The sequence below is a fragment of the Puntigrus tetrazona genome, chromosome 9 (genome assembly GCF_018831695.1).
Source record: "Puntigrus tetrazona isolate hp1 chromosome 9, ASM1883169v1, whole genome shotgun sequence".
Taxonomy (NCBI): domain Eukaryota; kingdom Metazoa; phylum Chordata; class Actinopteri; order Cypriniformes; family Cyprinidae; genus Puntigrus; species Puntigrus tetrazona.
In genome coordinates, this window is record NC_056707.1 from 1,118,411 (window position 1) to 1,139,293 (window position 20,883).

Genomic DNA, 20,883 nt, shown 5'->3' on the forward strand with positions numbered 1-20,883 from the left:
TACCCAGAGTCATTACCCTGAAAGTTTTGCAGCTCATGTTCCTTCATCAACACCTTTGAAACCTACTGTTTCCTCCCGTTCCTAACCTAACAGACAAGTGTAACCAGGCAAGAGATAACCTACAGAGGTCCTCAGCCAACCATACCATATATCTCACCCATTGAGATCCAGGTGAATTTACCCGCCTACAATTAGCATTGTGCAACTTGCAAGAAGATGCAGCTGAACTGTTCAAATACCAGGTGCTAATTGATCATCTAAAATTAATGGAAGCACGCCTCATAGCGGACTCATTCCTGAGCTCACCCACCCCATATACAGACACTATGGAGGTGTTAACCTTAAAGATATGGCTGCCCTCATCAACTGACACTGAACAAGATAGCTGCCGTAATGGATTCCCCAGATATCCAGCATGGGGATACAAGGAGCTTTGAGTCCTCTGCACTCCAAGTCCAAACACTGGTAGGTCTACTTAAGACTTTGGGCACAGAGGGAGAAGTGAAATTACGTTGTGGATCCCATGTAGCACGACCTCTTACTAAATTACCTTCTGAGCTACGTGCAGCCTTTAGGAGGAGTGTAAGTAGTGCACTGGGTGCTGTGTACTCATTGAATGATTTAGCAAACCCTTAAGCCTTGCAGAGAACCTGTAACAACTTTGCAGCAGAAATACTACCAATTGAAGTGCCTCCCACTCCAGCCGATCCATAAAGCATGTCTATTGCTCTTAATTGGAGTGGACCGTCCACACCTTATTACTCCTATAGAGCCAGTCTATCTTGGCCAGCCAGGGGGCCCAGCAGTGGTTAAGACATGATTGGGATGGGCCCTGTAAGGCCCAGCACGACTGCTGGAGGTAACACTTCAAAATCAACAATGCCTACATATCAACTTTAGTAACTTACAGAGAGAGCTGTTCCGAAATGTTGAGAGGCTTTGGCAGATGTCATTCCTGTGAAATCAGAAAGAGAGACCACACGCTCAAAGCAAGACCAAGAGGCAATGGATGTTCTCCGATCTCAAATTACAAGAGTACTAGTGGACGGAGTGAGTCAATACGCCACCCCATTACTGCGCAAGAAGGACATGCCACTTCTACAAGCCCCTAAAGAGGCAGTTCTGTGGAATATAAGAAACACAAAGAGGAGTCTTGAAAGAGATCCCACCAAAGCTGCTGCCTACCAGGAAGAAATAAATAAGCTGGAAGTAACTGGGTATGCTGTGAAACTTTCTTCAGCAGAAATCAACAAAGAGGATGAGTCATGGTTCCTACCTCATCACCTTGTCCAGCATAATGACAAGAACTGAGTAGTCTTTAACTGTTCTTTCTAGTTTCATGGCCAAGTTCTGAACTTGGTGTTACTTGGTGTTACTTCTCATCATTACTTGGTGTTGCTTCCAAAGCATATGGTTGCAGTGAGTGGTGATGTCAAAGGGATGTTTCTCCAGGTACGTCTACTACCTAAAGATAAACATTTCCATCATTTTCTGTGGCATAACCTGGACAGAAACCAGCCTCCAGACATATTCAAATGGCAGGTATTGCCCTTAAGAACAACATGTAGTTAGTGTTGTGCCATTTATGTGATACAGCGACATGTTATTGACCACACAGAACCTGAGGTTGAGATGAGATCCAAAACAGAGAGTAATTTATATCTGGATAACTGCCTGCTCAGTTTCCCTTCGCCTTAGGAAGCCAAACAGTTAGTAGACAAACTCTGTGAACTTCTTGCCACTGAAATAGGCTAGCAATGTGCCCATTGTGAATGAACACTTGCCATCTGAAGCATGTTCTGGCAGTACTGAGTTATGGTTGTCCCAAGAACGGAATGATCCCCAGGAATCCACTCTAGGATTGAGATGGCACTGTCAATTAGATACATTCAGTTACAATCCCTGCAAACTAAAGTCAGAACAATGTACTCTGCAATAAATTTATAGAGTACTGGCAACCCATGATCCTCTCCTCTCCAAGCTAAAATGTTAGTCCACAGACTATGGAATAAACAACAGGAATGGGATGATCCCAATTTTCCAGAGGACCTCCTGGAATTCTGGAGACAGTGGGAAGAGGAACTTCCTAACTTGGCCACCATCACCCTGCCTCGCAATCTTGTAACTTCAGTAACAGACCAGAATAACGTCACCAGACACATCCACATATTCTGTGACACTTCTCAGTTGGCGTATAGTATAGTTCTGTTGCCTATTTGTGCACAGAAGAGCATCAAGGCCAAACCCAGCTTACCTTTATCATTGCGAAGTCCAGAGTCACTCCTAAGTAATGACAGACTATTCCCAGACTGGAGTTGTGTGCCACTCTGAATGGCGCTCAGCTGGCCAAACTGCTTGAAAAAAGAACAATCAGTCAATACAAAGTGTTTGTCAGAACAAGGATATTGGAGATCCATGAACTGACTGCTGGAGTGACTGATGGTGGTATGTGGATTCTTGCCGCAACCCAGTGGATGACCTTACTCAGGGTAAAACGCTCAAGAAGCTATCAGTACCCAATAAATGGAACCCATCATTTTACTCAGACCAGAAATGGAATGGCCAGTTACTCCCCCTTTACAAGTCCCTATGAATAAAGATGAACAATGAAAAGGAATTTTCTGTGGCATTGTGACAGAAGATACCACTCCTAATATTCCTGAACCTACTAACTATCTGTGGAGGTATTCAAATACTTTTATTTTGAAATGTATTTTTGAGAAACGGAGACGGAAGTGAAGGGCGTGGCGGAAGCACGAAAGAAGAAATCCGGAGGACTAGGTGCGCTTGTAGTGATCGATCGACAGACAGAAGAAACCGAAACTAAAAGAAATAAAGCCCAACTCTCGCAGTTTTCGTTTATAAGTGGACAGCAGTGTGCGAGTTTCGAGGTGAGCTGACGAGGAGCTGGACCGAGCTTGTGCTGCTGCTGTGGACGTTGTTGAAGCTGAACTGTGAGTGTGATGCAATAGGGCGTCGACCATTACACTGCGGAGAAAGTGTACGTGAGTGTTTTTGACTTCGTCTGGAAAGAGCTTTATTTTCGTTTATCTTCAGTTTGCTTCCCGGAAGAATACGACGGACAGTATTTTTGTGGTTTTTAAGTCGAAGCTATTTTTTGAACGAGTAACTTCTTTTTTTTCCTGGAAAGTTCTCCATTAGCCGTTTTTGACACGTTACTGCCGCTGCGTGGACGCGAATGGCATTGTAGATTTTTGTAATATAGTTTTTGGACTTTCTACAGTTTTGTTTCAGTACTTTTGGGAATAAGTTTTTGTTGGACATTTGAACTTGTCAACAGAACTGTATTCGTTCGTTTTTTCGTCAACAGGAGATTTTTCTGCTTACTGGAAGCGTACATGGACAGTGATTTTTGCTAATTTTCGCTGAACTGTTCTTTCTTGTTTTTTTGAGAAGAAAAGACTTAAACAGGTTTTCAGTAATTGCAAAGATTACCCTGCCATATCTGGACACTCCAGTACCAGCCCAGTTCTGTGGTGAGGTAAAAGGTTGACGTTGAGTTGTGATTTATATATATTTTTTCTTTTTTTATATCTATTTGAATCTGAACGTACTGCTGTTAATTGTCACCACAAGTACGTTTATCATTGTGCATTCTTTATTGTTTTTTGGTATCTTCAAAACACTGAGAATAAATTTAACATTTTCGTTATCTTGGAGTAGGGGCATTCCTCCTGTCTTGTGGGCTGATAGAGGGAAAGAAAGGTTAGTATTTCTATATTAAGAGAGCCATCGTGTACATTAAACTTCAATCCTCGTCAGTCGTGGCCACAAAGGACATCTAACAAGGCAGGTAAAAGCATACTTACAAATTTAAGTACAGGAATTAAATGTACTAGTAGTTAAAGACCTAGATCTTGAAGCTCTAGTCGTCCAAGATACAGTTAACATCTTTGTACCCCCTACACTGTAGTGAAATTTCCGCTACATATCCTCCCTGGAGCGAACTGATAGAGGCAACAGTTCAAATGCACAAATGTGGTGAACAACAGACAGCAGCATATTACCAGGCTGCAGAAATGCTCATCTTCCAGAAATCACAAATTGACAGTTTCCCATAGGACTACAAACTTCTCAAAACAAAAGGACCCATACCCTCAAACAGTTGGTTGTTAACCTTGGCACCAGAATATGATGAATCCTGTCAGTTTATACGGGTTGGTGGTCGACTGCGTTGTGCAGAAGGATTGGAGACATCAACCATCCACCCTATAGTGCTAGATCCTCATCACCCAGTCACTAAGCTATTAATAAAGGACCACGACAGCAAGCTCTGCCACCCAGTACCAGAAAGAGTATTTGCAGAAATGAAAAGACACTTCTGAGTACTGAGAGGTCGGGAAGCATTAATAGGCAGCAACACTTATGCAAAGAATGTAGGAAGTGGAAGGCCAAAGCAGTAAACCCAAAAATGGCAGATCTGCTACCTGCCAGACTGAGACATCAGAAACCACCATTATATAGCACTTGTATGGACTGTTTTGGGCCATTTCAAATAAAAATTGGCAGACAGCACGAGTAGAGTTTGGGGATAATCTTTAAGTGCCTTACCACAAGATGCGTTCACCTTGACCTACTCGCCTCCATGGACACTGACTGCTTGTATTACTGCACTTATATTATGGAAAAGATTAAGAACTTGGTAGAACTGTGTTCTGTGGAAAAGGGGGTGTGTCTTCCTTTTGGGTCTCTGAAAGTGTTCCAGCCAGGTGTGACGTTGTTAACATTCTTAGAACATCATTCTTGGAACATCTTTAGGATGTTATTTATACTTGATGAATGTTCTCATGATGTTGAGAGAAAACATTTTTAGAACAACATTCTTAGAACATTATTGTATTGTTATTAATATAATTTTTTAAATAAGAATTGTGAAATGTTTTTATGATGTTATCATAAAACATTCTGAGAATGGTATCCATGTGTAGGCTTTATAAAACATAGAAATAGAAAAAAATAAAATAAACACATATATATATATATATATATATATATATATATATATATATATATATATATATATATATATATATATATATATACATACATACATACATACATATAGACAGACAGTTTTGACACTGAAATTGAAACACTGGCCAATTTTGTGTTTCATGGATAAATTTGACCAGTCTGGTGGCCAATCTTCATTGAGGCACATTCCACCAGTAAGAGCAGAGTATGAAGGTTTATTGGCAGTGTAATAGCACAGTTTTGCTTAAAGTAGTGCAATGCACACAACATTATGGGGAGATATCAGAGTTTATAAGATTGTTGGTGCACTTCTTGCTAACGATCTGTGACCCAGAAAGAAAATCTTCAGGTATCCAAGGTAATGTCAGCATACCACCAAGAAAGACAAACAACATTCAACAGGAGTAACTGTGGACACAAGAGAAAGCTGTCTGAAAGAGATGTCCAGTGCTAACCCAGATTGTATTCAAAAAACATAAAACCACAGCTGCCCAACTTGCCCAACACCGCTGTGGACAATATGAAACATGTATTGTTCTCTGATGAGTCCTTTGGTGGAGAAGCCCCAAAGAATCATACCACCCAGACTGTTGCATGCCCAGAGTGAAGCATGGGGGTGGATCAGTGATTTGTGCTAGATGGGCGAGTCACTGCCAAGGACTACTGAACCATTCTGGACCATGTGCACCCCGTGGTTCAAACATTGTATCATACAGGCGGCGCGGCGTTTCAGGATCATAATTCACCAATACACACAGCAAGACTGGTGACAGAGGGGTTTGATGAACATGAAAGTGAAGTTGAACATCTCCCATGACATGCACAGTCACCACATCTAAATATTATTGAGCCACTTTGGGGTGTTTTGGAGGAACGAGTCAGGAAATGCTTTCTCCTCCAGCATCACGTAGTGACCTGACCACTATTCTACAAGAAGAATGGCTCAAAATTCCTCTGGCCACGGTGCAGGACTTGTATCTGTCATTCCTAAGATGAAGTGATGCTGTATTGGCTGCAAAAGGAGGCCCTACACCATACTAATGGATTATTGTGGTCTCAAACCAGGCGTTTCAGTTTCATTGTCCAACCCCAGAGAACATTATTGGACATTGTTTTATTTAATGGGATTTTAATTATTTATTTATTTTACTTTAGTATCATATTGGACATTGTGATTTTTATGTGATTCCTAGATTCTGATTGGTCAGCAGCTGTGTTTTATTCACTATACAGTGTCTATGATTGCTTCACCCAACAGTTCCGTGGATCACTGAGCAACACCCTTAGCAACATAAACAATCAAGAAAACAATATTCAGATTGTGCTGTGTATTATGTATTTCGGCAAAATGAAGCATGACTCAAGGCAGTGCTGTATCGCAAATAAATCACGACTGAAGGGGTTGCAGTGACTTTATGAAAACAGTATTTTGGAATGTTTTGTAAAATCCTCATAACATTGTCATGGGAACTTTTTAATAAACAAATATCAAGTCAAACAATAACATTTGTTAAAACATGAATAGTAAAAACAGCAATTAGTCTAGGACTAGGCTTAAGTGTGTTCTGTGTGTTTTCTTCTCCAGAAGTCTCTGCTTCAGGCTGAAGTGGCACCTTAGAAAAAAAATGAAAGCTAAAATATTTACAAATCACATGAGCCAATATTCATTCAGAACATAGGGAACATACTGAAACGTTATAATTTAATCCAGCGAATGAGCTCATTTCAAATTTGATGCCAGGTGCATGACTCCATCTGGATGTGAATCACTGTCAAAGAGAGAAATATAGAGAATACTAACACACAGCGGATTCGTTTTCGAATTAAACTTGCAACTAACAGTCACAGAAAAGTATCGCGTTAAAATACCTGATTTTATTACATTGAAAGATGATGAAATTTACAGTCAAACGTCTGTAAGACATTAATGGTCTTCATATTTCAAAAGAACAAACAGGGAAAAAATGTTGACAGTTTAAAAACACTTTCAAAATAATGGCATTAAATTCTACAAGACTGATATAAGATGATTAGTAATAATGTTAATGGTAATGATGTCAGAGCAACAAAGAGAACTCAGAAAAGTCAAAGGCTAGCAATAAGACGCCTTTAGCAGCAGATGAATCCATTTCTGGCAGAATCTCCACCGAAGTAACTGTACACTCTCTGGTGTCTGCCAGTGACTTTTCGACTGGAAATTCATTTTTGTTTGTCTGATGTTATAACAGTGTCAAACTCAAACCAGGCGAAGCCCCACAAGTGACACAAATAGTAGTTAACATAGGTCTACCAATTTATAAGTAAATCAATCAATCATTTTTATTTCTATAGCGCTTTTAACAACACAGGTTGTATCAAAGCTCTGAACAGAATAAAGCAGAAGAATACACTGACAGGGATGTGTAATGATGAGATTGAACAGTTTGTTATTAAAGCCAGAGACGGTCTCTGTAATCAATTCAATGATAATCGCTAGAAGTTAAGTGTCCCACGCCTTAACAAGTAGCTTATAACTGTCTCCAGTCATACAGATTTTTGCAAATATAATATAGTTGACTCACCTGCTAGAATGTCTATCGCTCTATTCTCTTATTAGATGCCGTTGAGTGCTTTAACAGAGAGCTCTTTCTGTCAGGACCACTATCCTCAAAGATGACTGACGATTAGCATACCGTTTGTTTTGGCGGTATGGTTCTGTTCTGGGCACGGTGTTCAAGAGTAACAGAACACAACCAACAAATGTATTGCAGATATTGTTAAAATTCATTATTTTTGTAATGCGTTTGATTCCCAGAGAAGCAGAAGGCTGGTTCCTGACTGACCGAGGAGGTGGAGTTGGGGATGGAGGAGGGTAATTAGCTACTAAGCAATGCTAAAACTTCTCATAATACTGACGGACCTTACATATGGATGATTAAATAGGTATATTCCAATAGATAGAACCTGCCAAAACTTAAGCTATGCAAGAGATTGATTGATTTGGCCTCAGAATTCCTCTTTCCTCTTCTTTTTGTTCAATGTCTGTTCACTCATCTTGACGTTACAAGGGTGTTGTTATGAGAACAAGATTGTACGAACATCAGACAAGTAAAAAGTGCATCATAAAGAGGTTATAAGAAGGTTATGACAATGTTTTCTATCAATATAAGAACATTCATTAAGTACAAATGACATCCTAAAGTTGTCCCGAGAACATTTTTCTTAGAACGTTTTCTATTAACGTTACAAGAACATTAACAACCTTATAAGAACGTTCCAAAAACATTATTTTAATAAATAGGCAGAAACGCTGTCAGTTTAAATCTAGATTAAAGACACATCTTTTAACCTAGCCTAGATGACCTAGAATTAAGACTTTAAAACTAAAAATATAATATAGCTATCATAAAATACATACACCACACAATACTATTATTGTTTGATTTTGCAACAATAGAAAAATACAACTGTAATAAATGTATACATTTAAATTAAAACATGATATACAACATATACAAAGCATGAAAAAACATATGCAACAGAAATATATTAAATTAATTCAACTATAAAAACTATATATATAAATTATAATAAACACACATTTTAAATGAATCATGATAATAATTGAATCAATGAATTCAAATGCCACGTCGGACAGGACCACAGGAATCAAGCTTTTTTCTCCTTTAGGTCACAGATAGAGTTTCGGTTCCTTGGCTCTGGCTTGCAGGGATACTGTTTACTGAGGTGGACGATGACCTCTCTGAATTCAATGATGGAATCCTTCTAACTGAAAACTAGACTGTTTAATCCTGTCATCCATCACTGACTCTCTATTCGCCCGTTTGATACTTGTTCAGTGCTTTGACACGATCTGTACTGTTAAAATATAAATACAGGTGTGTTTGGTCATAGCCATGCTGTATTGTAAATAAACACACATCTATTGACCAATCAGCATCAAGGACTGCAAAATTATATGTGCGTAATAATTAATTTTTTTGTACACACACACACACACTGTATGTATTTCGATGTATTATTGTAGGCGTGTGTTCCTGTAGGCTACGACGCACGTCTCCAGCCGAGTCCGTGTCACGCTTTGTGTTTCCGCGGATGGTCCTCCCTCGTCCCTCCCCTCGGCTGTCTCTGCCCACTCCTCCGCCATGCACTGACCCAGACTCCGCTGCGCTTCATCATCACCGCCATCATCCTCATCGTCATCGCGAACAATAGAGCGAGCGCTGCAGGCCCGATCACACGCGCGGATATAACGATGATCAGCGGCGTCTGAAGCGCACGGAATAAACGCGGCATCGCTTCAGACTCGAGCAATCGGCGAAGATGGCGAACGACTCTCCGGCGAAGAGCCTGGTGGACATCGACCTCGCCTCTCTGCGGGTGAGCGGCTCTCTCCGTGCGTCTCCGCGGAGCTCGGGGCTCGCTGCGGCGGGCTGGGTCCGGCTCCTCCGCTGCCCCGCGCTCATGTTCGCGGGGATCGCGTCTCTTATTAACCAGTGCGATGCTCTTTGTGTGATTGCAGGACCCTGCTGGTATTTTTGAGCTGGTGGAAGTGGTCGGCAATGGCACCTACGGACAAGTGTACAAGGTCGGTGTCGATGGACTCTCACTACATTCACAGTCAGCTTTAACTGCGTCTTCCGCACTACTCCCTATAGTTTTACAGCAGAATAGTCTTTTCTATTGAAGTCGAGCGGTTTATCAGACATTGAGCTCTGCTGATGGGTGTGATCTGCCGCGCATGCGCAGATACACTCAATGCGACAAAAAAACCACATTGATTTTAAACCGGCTCTGAAGCAGCGTTTCACACAGATATAAACGAGTTCAGCTCTGGATCCGTACATTACTACAGTGACATTCGGCCTCGACTCTTAACAGCTCCTTTTTGCTCAGACTGCCTGAGATTTCGTTTTCTTAATAATACTGAATAAAAAAAGCCAGATAGCTGTTCTGGTGTAGAACAGACGCACGGCCTGCTCTGAAGAAGGCAGAGATCTTCCTCACAGTCTGAGGTCATGCTTCTGTTTCTGAATCGTTCACTTCTTTCCTTAAATCAGTGTCTTAGATGAGCCAGAAACGATCCGTTTCCACAGTGGGGCCAGAAGCGGGCGGGCGGGCTAGTGCTAGGGCTAGTGTGCTAGGCTGCACGATAACAATCGTGATGACATAAACACTTTATATCTGCGATTATAACCACGTGTTGGTTTCATCTTTGTTCTGTCTGATCAGTGTGTCTTTGTTAATACCAGACCTCTGCACCTGCATATGTCATGAATTGCGTGTGTTTTCAGTCGGTGAGCTCCCTCTGCTGCTCTGGCTGACAGGATAACAGTACGCCAAACTACAAGTTCTTTCGAAGGAATAGCTAACTTTTTTTGCAATGTAGGTTTCGACAGTTTTCCCCTCACTGCTGAAATGCTGGGGTTGTGTGATGTTTTCTTCAGAGAGGTGTGTTAGGGGCGTGTTTTACATCAGTAGCTTTTCTTGGCCTGTAGAGATTGATCGTCTCTCACACACACACACACACACACACACTCATCAGATCCTCTGGAGCAGGGCTCTCACTGAAGCCAGTGTCTTTAGTAATTAGCTGATTCGCTCGCTCTACTGTACTGTAAACGTACACTACTGTATGTTTTTACGGTAGCCTAGTGTGCAGTAATACACGTTTTAAGCTGTAGTATGTAGCGACGTCGTCCCAGGATTTCATCGGGTTGCGTGTTTCATTCGGCACCAACGACTGCGGCTGTCAAAAAGCAATATATCACTTTGCATTAAAAACATACGCGTGCGTTACAGCAGTGTGTTCACTCTCAGCCATCGAGGAAGAGATGGCAGTAATTGTGCTTCACCGACGTCTCAGCAGAAAGACACATGACGGCCCACAATGCACCACGCTCACTACAGAGGCACACACACACACACACACACACACACTGAGCTGCAGAAGCGGATACACTGGTGTGATGATGGTGTTCTGGTGAAGTAGAAATGACTGACTCTAGAACGCGGTTTACAGGCTTTATGTGACACACAGCAGTCACTGCAGAAGACGGCCGTATGGAGCGGAGCACAAATGAGGCCACGTCAAACTTTAAATCACACATTATCAAAAAAATTCACTTTGGGTGCAGTCTAGAGGCCTGTTTCAGAATTGAGGAAAGTGACTGAATGGGTTACTGAGTCATTGAATTTTAAAAAATCGTTCCTGTACTCTGTACTGGTATCACTCTGATACTGGCCTCTTCTGCTGGACCAGGTTGGGGTCAGCCGAGGCCGATCCTGAAATCCACTCTGTTTTCATGGTTGTGAAGCTGTCCTATTTTTCAATGTGAGGTAGAGATAGCTTTAGGACTGGCTGATATATGCTCATGCTCATCAGGAACGCCGTTCTTTGATTAGCGGTAAACCTCTATCCCCTGTTTTCGAATGAAGCTGCAGTTAATACACAGATACACACATATGAGGTATGCAATATCATTTTATGTATGGTAAAAGGATCGCCTATGAAACTGAACGTGATACAGTGCAGCTTGCCAGCGATCTACGGCTCTGTGTAGTAACCGGTGCTCTTTTTGAACAGCCGATGGAGATTTACCTCTAATCAAATGAACATGAATATATCGCCCAGCCGTAGATGGGTTCACATAAACCATTCTCTCTGCTGCTCTGACCGTCGTGCTCCATTTGTGTTTGTTACGTCGAAACTCTCTTCAGGAGCACTCAAGAACCGTTGAAAGAAAAGGCTCAAACTATCACACAGATATAACGCACTACTCACGAACCTCTCTGAACTCTTCTGTGTGGAGCTCAGAAGTGCTTTGTGCCTCTCTGTAATGAGCTATTCATGTTCTTATACTTTTGCTCAATTAAAGATCATTACTCCATCCTAAAGAAAATCATTAATTACTTACCCCAGTGCCAGATGTTTAAGATATTTTGGAGGCTTGTGACTGTCCCATCGACTGTCAACTTTGCTGCAGAAGAGCATGAAAGTGCTTCAGCTCCCATCAGAGTGTTATGAAGCTACAGGAATACTTTTTGAAAAAAGACCCTAGCAACATTTTGAAGAGTATCCTCTTCTGGGCGATCATTGAATAATGTTGTTATTTTAGTTTTAGCTTTCTCTTCATGACATTCAGGTTGAATCACTGATGGACTGTTTTGATTTTGGACAATTGAAAATATTCCTGGTTGTCATCAAAAATATCTTAAACCCTTGGAGCTAAGTGATTCTTGCTGGGATGGAGTAATCGTCTCTAATGGAATACCATTTTATCTGATTCAGTCCTACGTTTATTAACTTCTATTTGTTCCCCACTAAATAATGTTATTTCACTGAATACCTAACATTACTAATAGTTCTAACGTTGTAAATCTTTAAAAATGTAAAAAAAAAGCAGCCTGTGAGCATGTGTTTAGGCGACTGGAGTGTTAGCATGGTTAGTTGAATGAGCTGTAGATCTGAGCGTGACCGTCACATGCAGCAGCCGTCTCAAATGTGGATGTCAGAGTGATGACTGTGTGTCCTCCAGCACGGATGCGGTTGTGTTTGGACAGATGAGGAGCTCAGAGCAGTGTTTAGGACTCTTTCAGCGATGGCTGCTCTTCCTCTGTGTGTCCATTGTTTTCTTTGTTCCGGCCAATGAGGCGTGAGCTTCAGGTCACATGTCCAGAGCCGTCGGAGCCCTAGGTGGCGCTGAAACACTGTGCAGCACACACACACACACACGTTGACTGACTGCCTTTATCTCTTTATCAGTTCTCCGTGTTACTGGACTGCTGTATCTGAGCCACACTAATCATCACACACACAGTGCATTTGTGACGTCTCGTACGAACATATCACATACAAACAGATATGAGCTCATTCCTGTATGATCATGTGATTCACAGCCCCAGAGAGCTGGTGGTCATGTGACCTGAGAGAGAGGCTGTGATTGGCTGAGAGTGTGTAACCAGGCAGACTCACACAGCTCTCTCAGACTCTCGGTGATTAGCTCTGATCTTCAGTGATGCTCAGTCCTGATGAAGTACTGTGTGTGTTCAGACATACAGACGTGGAACCACAGAGGAATAATGTTTATCTCGCTCCTATAAGGAGTGACAGACGACATTAAAACCGTACTTGATTACCGCTATTTGAAAAGCTGAGGATAAATAAATACTGTTCAGTTTTGATCTAAGGTGCACACAGCAGCATCTGAGTTAGGAACACGTGGAAAAGCTATGGAGTTTGCACATAAATATATGAATGAATGAAAATTCCGACTGTCTTTGGAAAAGACTCTAATAAAGTAGCGTTGTTTTGTAGAAACAGCTATAATTCTGCTGTCAGAGAGTGGATCTACAGAGAATTACACTCACTTCCTTTCTTTATTTAAAGGCCTAAATATTATGTTTGCTTTTTATGAAGCTTTTCAGTTTTATTTGAAGATTTTGTACATGTTATAGATAAACTGTGGTCAGTCGTGTTGTCATTTAAAATCCGGGTATCCCTGGTAATGTTGCATAGTGTTTATGCAAAAAAAGTACATTTGTTTGTTGATTTTGGTGAAACGATTCATGCATCAGTACATTTTGAGCATTTCCAGCACATTTGAACAATAATACTGGTAACCAGGTTAATTTGGTCACTGGTCATTTGGTAATCATGGTAAGAACATTTCATACCATTACATTCTATAGCAGTGAATGGGAGACCACATCAAATATTTATTCTGCGTTCCATCAAATAGCAAAAGAAGACAAATGATCGTAACAGTGTGTGAAAAAGCCCTGTATTTGTGCTAGCAGAGCTCTTGTTCATGAACACTCTCAGGAGAAATAGACGTCATGGTTAGCTGAGCAGATGCGCTAACTGTCATGTACACGCTGTAATTGGTTTACCATTCACAATGCACTGGACCAACTAACAAATCACATTTCGAGGAGGGGCTTCATCCAAACAGGAAGTAACCCTAACGTTCGAGACAAACTGAGAAGGGAGATGCTGCACTAATGTAAATTCTTAAGTCTAATGTAAAACATGCGAAAACTATTAAACAATAAAACCTTTTCTTGTACACACCAAAAACCAAACCAAGAGCCTAATCTAAATGGCGTATAAAAATAATTTAGGCATTCTTTGAGCAGCACAAACAGTGCTCAACCATGACCCGTGAGAACCTGTGAGGATTATTCTTTCAGTGTATGATGATCCATTTCAGGTTTGTGTGAAATGAATATTTAAGACACTAGGAAACACTAGGAAAGGGTGGCTTTCTCCAGAAAGGCTGAGAAAGAAAGAGTAAACAGTGTTTTGTCGTGTTCTGTTTTAATTGTAAAGGTTTGATAGAACTGTCTGGAAGACCTGTCAAGAGAGCATTACAATAGTCCAGACTGGACAGAACAAGAGCTTGAACAAAGAGCTGTGAATCATGTTCTGAAAGAAAGGGCCTGATCTTCTTAATGTTGAATAAAGCAAACGGGCAGGAGCAGACAACTTTATCAATGCTCAGATAAAGTCTCAGAGAAAGTCAGCTGATCATCAATCATAACATATGGTTGGTTATGGTTCATGTGCCTGTCTGGAAGATGAAATTGTGATGAAACAGTGGACAACCACAAGCAGTTCTGTCTTGGTAAGGTGAGTTGAAGGTGAAGAAATGTCTTTTGGTCAAGAAGAGAAGCAAGCAGCTAGTGCAGGATGATAACGATGGAATCAGAGGTAGTGTTGAGTGTCTATCAGCATAGCAGTGAAATGAAAAGCCATGTTTCTGAATGACAGAACCTAGTGATGTCATGTAGACAGAGAAGAGAAGTTTCTCTTGAGACAAGACTCAAATCACTGGAGTGTGGTTCCTGAGATATGTGACTGACAAAAAGTTGACAAAGAGTCAACAAGACTGACAAATAGTTATGCAAAATTGAAATAAGACAATTTGTTTCTGGCCAGCAGTAAGGCTGAAGTTATGTGTTAAAATGCCGCAGCCGGTGTATTTGTTGTGGCAGAGGATAATAAGTCGACTTGATTTTGTCTATAGTTTGACGAGCAGAGCAGAGTCTTCTGAAGAAATCGGCATGTTTTGAGTCCATGCTAGTTTAGCAGTTAACACACCCCATCATTTTCAGGACAAGTCATATACATTTCTAGAGTACAGACCCTTTTTAAAGCACCAAAGAGAAAATAGGATGCTGGGTTGTTGAGTTGTTGGTAGCGTCCTGTAAATTTGTGATTGTCCTTCCATTAGCATCTGTGAGTTGTTTTGTGCCACTGCTGTTTGTCTTCCTCCGTCTCATGGACTCAGATGTGAGAGATTCTTATCACTGCTGGCTGAAGCTGCTGATTTGGTGTAAGCAGAGCTGTGTTGCCAGATTGGGCAGTTTTGAATTTGATTTTGTGGGTATTGTCTTGGGTGGGTCGTCAAAATTTGGGCTGGTTTTGGGTCAGTTTGGCGTTTACAAGCGTAATTGTTAAAAATGTTATTAACTGGTTATACAAACCCAAGTGTCGTCTACTGCATTCAATCAGTCATCTAAACACACACTGAAAAGAGTACTGATGTTGGTACTGCCAGTATGGATCAGCAGACAGACGCCATGATGAGTGATGGTTTTTAGCACGATAATTTATGTGATTTGCTTGTATAACTCTATAAGTAAGAATTGAAGTGTTTTAACTCTCAAAAGTGAATTACACCTGTTGAAGGAGAGATGACACGACGTCTCTATAACTGCAACTCCAACATCAAAGCACAGTAAAATTATTTGATATCTGAATCTATTAATATCTACACAGTCCTTTCTATTATCTTTTAAACAGTCCATATTGTTATATCTTTGAAGCTGTCTGGTTTGTTAGTTTTGACTTTCTATATTATGTTCAATATGAACTTCACGAAAGACTTCCTCTAGTTCTGTGGAAATGATAGAGTGACCTGAAGGCAAGAGAATTTTTGTTGTTATTTTATTATTGTTGGATTATTATACATTATGCATCAATGAATGACAGTTTTTATGGTGTTTGCATGAACGCAGGTGTAAAATAGTCTACAGTTTCTGATCAATTTTTTCGGCGGTATTGGTTCATTTCTTGATGGTCGTTTTGACTGCATATTTGAATCATATTTGGTAATTCAATTTAATGTGTTTTCCATTATTTGATATGGGGAAATAGAGGCCTGTCTATAATTATATTTCTAGTATTTTGTTGACTTTTTATTTTAAGGAGATTAAAAATATTTTTAATCGACATTGTTTTACTTTGTAAAATGTTAATTAGACAGTTAAAGTTTTGGGTGGGTTTTTGTGAACTTTTGGGCTGGAAAATTGTCCATCCTGGAGCCAGCCGTTAAACTATAACCCACCGGCGGACTGGTGTTTGAGTTTCTCTGGGTCTGAAGCATGGAGATGCTCCTCAGCTGTCAGGATCAGTGCTGCTCATCCAGCCTCGTGAACTCCTCACGTAGCAGCACACATATCGTGGGCTTCCCTCTGACTGATGTGCTCTGTGTTTCTGATCAGGGTCGACATGTCAAAACCGGGCAGCTGGCGGCCATCAAAGTCATGGACGTGACTGAAGTAAGTGACACGCTTCTCCAGGCAGGCAAACAGTGTTTTGAAACGCTGAAAAATGGGAGCATGTGAATCCATAAACGACTGCACATGTGTACTCAGACAAACTACTGCTCTGTGTGTGTTTCAGGATGAAGAAGAGGAGATTAAGCTGAGATTAACATGCTGAAGAAATACTCTCATCACAGAAACATCGCCACGTATTACGGCGCCTTCATCAAGAAGAGTCCTCCAGGACACGACGACCAGCTGTGGGTCAGTCTCACACACACACACACACACACACACACACTCTCACATCTGTGTGTGTGTGTGTGTGTGTGTTAGTGTTAATCAAAAAGACTGGTACTTTGGTATTAAGTCAGTACAAAAAATTAAAACATCACGGTACTAGTGTTTTTAAGTACCGTGGTACCAAGTACCGGTTCTTGACGCATACATCCTCATGATTTCTTCGATGAGGAAATGTGGACAGAATTTTATAATCCAGTTTAAAAATGTTATGTAGCAGTTTGCTATATGCACTTGTATTTGTAAATATTAAGCCGTAAAAGTGAGAACATACATCTGTGTGTGTGTCCAGTAAAGTGGTGTTTCTCTTGCAGCTGGTGATGGAGTTCTGTGGAGCCGGTTCAATCACAGATCTGGTGAAGAACACTAAAGGGAATTCACTGAAGGAAGACTGGATAGCATACATCTCCAGAGAAATCCTCAGGGTATGGAGCAGTGCTCACACACACACACACACACACACACTGTGATGCTGCAGTCTCACACACATGTGTGTTTTCTCTGGGCAGGGTCTGGCTCACTTGCACGCTCATCACGTCATCCACAGAGACATCAAGGGCCAGAACGTGCTTCTGACGGAGAACGCTGAGGTCAAGCTAGGTGAGGTCTCTGCTGCTGGAGATCCAATGTGTTTGTGTGTGTGTGTGTGTGTCAAACACGAGCAGGATAGTCCTCCTTCAACAGAATCGTCAGGAAAACACTTTGATTATTCTCTGTTCTCAGTCAGGGAAATCTACTGCAGCTGAGCAGTCTTTGGTCTGAGTAGAGTAATAATCAGGGTTCATAAGGGCATGAAAAATCTGGAAAAGTCATAGAAATTAATTTCCAGGCCTGAAAAAGTTTTGGAAAAAATAAATTAACCTAGAGAGTTTTATAGGTATCTTAATAAGGTATCTTTCTCGTTGACTTCCTCTTAACGACTTCACATCAGCACATCTAATCTATGTGCTGTGATACTAGTTTTTCACTGATGTTTTGCTATAGTTTACAGAATTGTCATACATATAATACATAAAAAGTGTATTATTTATTTGCGTCTTTATAAACCATTCAGTTCTCAGTTACATCTATAGTACACATCTATAAAGTCACCTTTCAAGTAATAGACAGAGTTTGGTTCCAAACAAGTTCAGTAGAACCCTGTCCAGGCCTTGAATATATGTCAATCAATCACTTTTATTTATGAAGTGCTTTTAACAATTCAGATTGTATCAAAGAACTGAACAGTATAAAATAGTAGAATACAACGAAAGCGATGTATAATGACAAGATTTAACAATTTCCCCAACAAAGCAAGCCAAAGGAACCAAAAACCCATCCATGACGGAATAGAAAAAATAACCTTTGGGAAAACCAGACTCAGTTGGGGCCAGTTTTCCTCTGACCGACGCCTAGCACTTAACTTCCAGTTTAATTTTAAACACAGCTGTGTCAGATAGTGTAAATGACTTTTTTTTTTTTTTTGTGTGTGTGTGTATCAGGATCTGGTGATCTGTCCACGGGGGTCATCTAGGTGTTCTGGTGTCTGAACATAATCTCTGTGTGCTGATCCACCATCTAGTCTGGATACAAACTGAGAAACAGAATAAGAAAGAAACAGGACTAATATTAGCTGTAGATGCTATTCTTTTACTGATGTCACAAGTACAGTACATTGTTTTTTAGGAGTAGTGTTCCCAGTTCCAGCTGATCTAAGTAATGCAGCCTAAAAATCATTTAACGGATTTGAATAATAAAAGTGTATTAGTGTGTTATGTGTAAACTAGATTAAAAAGATGTGTCTTTAATCTAGATTTAAACTGGCAGAGTGTGTCTGCTTCCCGAACAGAGTTAGGGAGATTGTTCCAGAGTTTAGGTGCTAGATAGGAAAATGATCTGCCGCCGCCCAGTTGATTTAGATATTCTAGGTATTATCAAATGGCCAGAGTTTTGAGAACTTGTAGCGGACGTGCAGGACTATAATGTGATAAGAGCTCGCTCAAGTATTGAGGAGCTAAACCATTCAGGGCTTTATAGGTAATTAATAAGATTTTAAAATCTATTCGATGTTTGATAGGGAGCCAGTGCAGTGTTGACAGAACTGGGCTAATATGATCATACTTCCTAGTTCTAGCTGCTGTGTTTTGGACTAGCTGAAGTTTGTTTATCAGCGTGCAGAACAACCACCCAATAAAGCATTACAATAATCTAACTCGAGGTCATAAACACATTAATTAATATTTCTGCATTAGAGATTCAAAGCATAGGTCGTAATTTAGATGGAAGATGGAAAAACGTAGTTTTACAGATGCTAGAAACATGATTTTCAAAGGAAAGATTGCTGTCAAACAGCACACCTAGGTTCTAACTGATGATGAAGAATTAACAGAGCAGCCATCAAGTGATAGGCTGTGTTCTAGATTATTATATGTGGGGTTTTTAGGTCCAATTATTAGCACCTCTGTTTTTCAGAATTTAACATTAAGAAATTACTCATCATCCAGCTTTTATATATCGACTATGCATTCTGTTAGATTCTCAATTTGGTGTATCACCAGGCTGCGCTTGAAATACTGAGTAAAGTGTGTGTGTGTGTGTGTGCTGACGGGGGCAGGTGTTCATGAGTTTCTCTTGTTTCAGTGGACTTTGGTGTCAGTGCTCAGCTGGACAGAACTGTGGGCACGCAGGGAACACCTTCATTGGGACGCCTACTGGATGGCCCTCTGAGGTCATCGCCTGCGATGAGAACCCAGACGCCACGTGCACGACTACAGGGTAATGACCCAGAGCTCAGTGTGTGTGTGTGTGAGAGAGAGAGAGTGTGTGTGTCAGGGTCAGAGGTGAGGGGACTCACTGACCGCTGTGCTGTGTTTCAGAGTGACCTGTGGTCCTGTGGTATCACAGCCCGATAGAGATGGCGGGGCGCTCCTGTGAGTACTGTCCTCTCACACCTTCACTGCTGTTCTCTTACACGTCCAGAGCTTCACGACACAAGAAAATCTGTACATTTAAAGATGGAAAACTGAAAACGCAAAGAAAGCCACACTCATCTTTATTATCTTTATTATCATAAAATTTAAATAACTACCTTTAGGTACCCTCATTCTGACCACTCAGTGTGTGGGGTATCACACGACCTCTTCTCTCAAACATGAAGGGCCATGACCTCTAAACACTGTAGAAGTGTAATAAGTCTTGAGTATATCAGAGATTACTGTAGCTTGTGCTCAGTCGACAGCTGTGTTTGAGGAGTGTGTGTTTATTGGTGTTTTGCAGCTGCCAGTGTGATATGCATCCCATGCGAGCCGCTTTCTCTCATACCCAGAAATCCTCCGCCCAGACCTCCAAGTCCAAGAAAATGGTCAGTAGCTTCATCTGCCGCGATGCAGTTAGTGTGGAGGTGAAAGGTCAGGGCTGAGGCCTTGCTTGTGCTGTGCTTCACAGGTCTGGGCAGTTCTTCAGCTTCATCGAGGGCTGTCTGGTGAAGAACTACACTCAGCGGCCACCCACCGACCCAGCTGCTGAAGCACCCTTCACCAGAAGACCAGCCCAGCGAGCAGCAGGTGCGCATCCCGGCTGAAGGACCACCTGGACCGCTGTCAGCAAGAAGCTGGAGAGAAAGGTGCTGGGACTGCGCTTCACGCAGGAGTGTGTGTGTGTGCTCATGGGAGTGACTGAGATTCACCTGGCGCTCCACTGGCAGGCGGGGCTGAGTATGAGTACAGCTGGGAGTGAGGAGGAGGAGGATGAGCTCCAGGAGCAGGAGGGTGAGCCCAGGTAATACACATGCACACACACCTCCTCGTATGTGCACACACATGATCCTCTAGAGGTGAACAGCATGTGTGTGTGTGTGGCAGCTCTATTGTGAACGTGCTGGCGAGTCGACTCCTGGCGGGCGGACTTCATCCGTCTGCAGCAGGAGAACAAGGAACGCCGAGGCCCTGGAGATTCGCCAGTGGCACAGCTCCTTTTTCAGGAGCAGCAGCCCGAGAGCAGAGGAGTACAGAGACAGCTGCTGGCCGAGCGACAGAAGCGCATCGAGCAGCAGAAGGAGCA

General features: G+C 41.6%; 1 pseudogene; it reads left to right on the plus strand.

The window, feature by feature from the left end:
• The first annotated feature begins 8,632 nt into the window (after positions 1-8,632).
• Positions 8,633-20,883, plus strand: part of LOC122351443 — a 12,535-nt pseudogene continuing 284 nt past the window's right edge.